The 4,037-nt window shown below is 58.0% G+C and overlaps 1 non-coding gene across 1 annotated transcript; it reads right to left on the bottom strand.

Moving 5' to 3' along the window:
• Positions 1 to 567: 567 nt before the first annotated feature.
• trnat-agu (transfer RNA threonine (anticodon AGU)) lies at positions 568 to 641 on the bottom strand. Its single transcript has one exon. It is a non-coding gene; the product is annotated as a tRNA-Thr (tRNA).
• Between the last annotated feature and the right edge of the window lie 3,396 nt (positions 642 to 4,037).

The raw sequence follows: 4,037 nt of genomic DNA, 5'->3' as shown, positions 1-4,037 counted from the left end.
AGAGCTTGACTGTCGAGCGGTCCCACGTGTCTAAATGTATCAACTGGTTTCAAAGCACCAACTGAGATTAGGGCGATTGGGACACGTGCCCCAGGAACAGCAGTTGTGGCAGAGCACACTCGGCGGTGTAAGTAGGTGAAAGTGAATATTAGATGAAGTAATACCGCAGGAAAGTTACAATGAAAGTGAAGGAGTAAAGTAAAGGAGGGCTATTGACGGTGGAAGGAAGAAAAATCTGTGCTGTGACTCAGATTTGAACCGAGGTTGTTGCGGCCACAACGCAGAATATTAACCACTATACGATCACGGCGCCACACAGCAGTTACTGTAACGCTCCTCTGACCACAACAAAGTAACACACGACACTGCTTAGAAAAGATGGATTTTTGCTGAAGGCCAAAATCAGCACCGCCAGAAATTATGACAGCGGTGGAATTCGACCCAGGTCCCGCAGCGACTGGAGCCTTAATCCAGAATGGGAACCAGTGCAGCCGCAGTTACATTTAAAAGGATTGTAGCCTTTGCACACGAGAAGAAACTCACCCCTGGAGAGTCAGGAAGAAAGAAAGGCCCCGCTGGGACTCGAACCCAGGATCGCCTGTTTACTAGACAGATGCTTTCACGAGCTAAGCCACGGGGCCGAAGCCCAACATAATTTCTCGCTTCCACTCACTGATGTCTATCAGCTACCGGCCACTGTCTTCTGGAGTCTCAGGCCGTTCTGTATTTCTCCAGCTCTCTTGTCTGTTGTGCCATGTGTCCCATTGCTGTCTGTACCTCCCGCTTTGTTTATCTCAGTGTCAATCTGTGAGGTGATTCTGAATGATTACCCAGTGTTTGTGGCTTACATGAAATAAATGAGGGGATCAGACAATTCTTCCTCTGACACTGGGGAACTAATGAGCCAACATTTATAACAAGGTATTGTTTATTGTGATGCAGCAAATACAATATTCCACCTTGAATGATTCAGGTTCAATTCTGTGCAAAAAGAAACTGTGACCCCAACGTGTTTCCAATTCGCCACCTTTTAATTTGACGTTGTTGAGGCTGCTGCGGAACACGAATGGAGGCCGAACCGATCTGAGGAACACATGGCTTTTTATTACATTCTCTTGAGAGATGGCTGCACCAGCTCTTCTCTCTGCTAAACCTGAAGTCAGAATGAGGGCGATGCCCGCGCTTTTGTGTACACACTGAGGGTGACGCCCACTCCTTTGTCATGCCTTAAAGGCAGCATGCTTCTTAAAGGCAAGGTGCCCGATTTATTGTCCACGGACGGAAAAGTGGATTGCGCCCGTTTAGGTGGCGATCCGCCACACAGCTCGCCCCAGAATCTGCTTAGGAGGTGTGGATGAGACGGTGCGGCAGTCTAATGGGCCGGCCGGAGCGGCTCTTGTAGGACGCCGGTGGACGTGGAACGGCCGGGCATGCAGCAGCCGGGTGTACTGGCTTGAGGGCAGGTCGGCCGCATGGCGGTGGACAAGCTACTAGGACCAGCTCACCGGGCTCCGAGTGTGCTGGCTTGAGTCGGTCCACCGACACTTTTTCAGTCCTGTCGCCCACTTGTAGGGCGAAAAATTTGTCCCCAGCCTGTAGCATTTTGTAGGGCCCGTCATACAGGGGTTGAAGAGATCCACGGTGGGCGTCGTGCCGGACGAAAATGAACCATGCCTGGTGCAGGCTTAGCGGGACGTGTGAGGTGGATTCGCCATGCCGGGCAATGGGCACCGGGGCAAACTGTTGCGCCGGTGAGGTGAAGTCGTGGCGTTGCTGGTCGGCTGACCAGGGTGTCGTGGCGGTGGGCAGGAACTCACCGGGTACGCGCAGCGGCTGGCCATACACGAGCTCTGCTGCCGATGCGTGGAGGTCTTCTTTAACCGCGGAGCGCAGGTCGAGGAGGACCCATGGGAGTCGGTCAGTCCAGGCGTCGTCCTGGAGGCTGGCTCGAAGAGATGCCTTCAAGGATCTGTGGAACCGCTCACACAGTCTGTTGGCTTGGGGGTGGTATGCTGTGGTGCGGTGAATGGTCACCCCGAGATTGGGTGCTATGGCGGTCCAGAGTTCAGAGGTAAATTGCGGACCTCTGTCCGACGTCATGTCGGAGGAGATGCCGAACCGTGTGACCCAGGTGCTGACGAAGGCTCTGGCGATGTCGGCGGTGGTGGTAGAGGTCAGTGGAATTGCCTCGGGCCAGCGCGTGGTGCGGTCGACGATCATCAGCAAGTGCGTGTGGCCTTGCGACGGCGGCAGGGGCCCGACGATGTCCACGTGGATGTGGTCGAATCTACGTGAAGGGACGGTGAACTCCTTGAGGGGTGCTTTCGTGTGTTGCTGCACCTTGGCCCATTGGCAGGCTAGGCAGGAGTTGGCCCAAGTACGCACATCCTTGCGAAGGCCGCGCCAGACAAAGCGGTTGGCTACCAATTTGATGGAAGCGTGGGCGCCGGGGTGGGAGAGGTTGTGGAGAATCTCGAATACCCGACGGCGCCAGGACGCTGGGACGACGGGCCAAGGTTGAGATAGGGATATGTTGCACTTGACCGTGACTGCGGTCGGGCCACAGGCGACGTCGGCCAGGCGTAGCCCTGGTAGGTTGGTAGGTGTGGAGAGCAGATCAGGGTCCGTGAGCTGGTCTGCTGCGAGTTGAGCGTAGTCGACTGCCAGGTGTGCGGCGTGGATGGCGGGGTGGGAGAGGCAGTCGGCTACCGCGTTGTCTCGGCCGGAGACGTGTTGGATGTCCGTGGTGAACTCGGACACTGCCGCGAGCTGGCGCTGCTGCCTGGCGGACCGGGGATCGGTTGTCTTTGCCATTGCGAATGCCAGGGGTTTGTGGTCGACAAACGCAGTGAAGGGGTGGCCCTCCAGCAAAAACCGAAAATGGCAGACCGCCAGGTACAGCGCGAGAAGCTCGCGGTCGAAGGTGCTACTTGACCTCCGGGGGGGGCATAGTTGGCGGCTGAAGAAGGCAACTGGTTGCCAGGCGTCGTCGACCCACTGCTCGTACATGGCGCCGACCGCGTGGTCGGAGGCGTCCGTGGTAAGCGCTACTCTGGCATTGGGCCGTGGGTGCGCGAGCAGGGTGGCGTCGGCGAGCACGGTCTTGGTGGAGTTGAAGGCGGCTGATACGTCTGCCGTCCATTCGACCGCCATCTTGCTGCTCCTGCCCCAGAGGGCTTCATACAGGGGCCTCATGAGGGACGCCGCTTTGGGGATGAAGCGGTTGTAGAAATTCACCATCCCGAGGAACTCCTGGAGTCCTTTGATGGTGGTGGGGCGGGGAAATTGCTGGGTGGCCTGCACCTTGGTGGGCAGGGGAATGGCCTCAGCATGGGTGATGTGGTGGCCGAGGAAGTCGATCTTGTCCAGGCCGAACTGGCACTTGGCTGGGCTGAGGATGAGCCCATGGTTGCTGAGGCGCCCGAACAGGATGCGAAGGTGTTTGAGGTGTTCCTGCTTGGAGGAACTGGCTACCAGGATGTCGTCCAGGTAGACGAACAGGAACTTCAGGTCCCGAAGGACCGAGTCCATGAGCCGTTGGAATGCCTGGGCCGCGTTTTTGAGGGCGAAGGGCATCCGCAGGAACTCGAAAAGCCCAAAGGGGGTGATTACGGCCGTCTTGGGGATGTCCGTGGGGTGGACGGGGACTTGGTGGTAGCCGCGCACCAGGTCGACTTTGGAAAAGACTGAGCGGCCGGCCAGTCTAGCCGAGATGTCCTGAATGTGCGGCACGGGGTACCGATCAGGGGTGGTGGTGCCGTTGAGGCGGCGGTAATCCCTGCAGGGGTGCCAACCCCCGCCTGGTTTGGGGGCGATGTGGACTGGGGAGGCCCAGGGTCTGTTGGAGCGGCGGATGATGCCGAGCTGTTCCATAGTGGCAAACTCGGTCCGCGCGATCTCCAGTTTGGCCGGGTCCAGCCTGCGGGCAATGGCGTACACTGGGGGGCCTGTGGTGTGGTGTTCCACCCCGTGTTTGGCGACCTCCGCGGAGAAGGTCGGGTTGGTGAGGGCCGGGAATTCGGCCAGGAGTGCCGAGT

Source organism: Somniosus microcephalus, unplaced genomic scaffold (assembly GCF_052327205.1).
Source record: "Somniosus microcephalus isolate GS21.2 unplaced genomic scaffold, FLI_Smic_1.0 unresolved_chr1, whole genome shotgun sequence".
Taxonomy (NCBI): Eukaryota; Metazoa; Chordata; class Chondrichthyes; order Squaliformes; family Somniosidae; genus Somniosus; species Somniosus microcephalus.
This window is presented reverse-complemented; position numbering and strand designations above follow the sequence as displayed.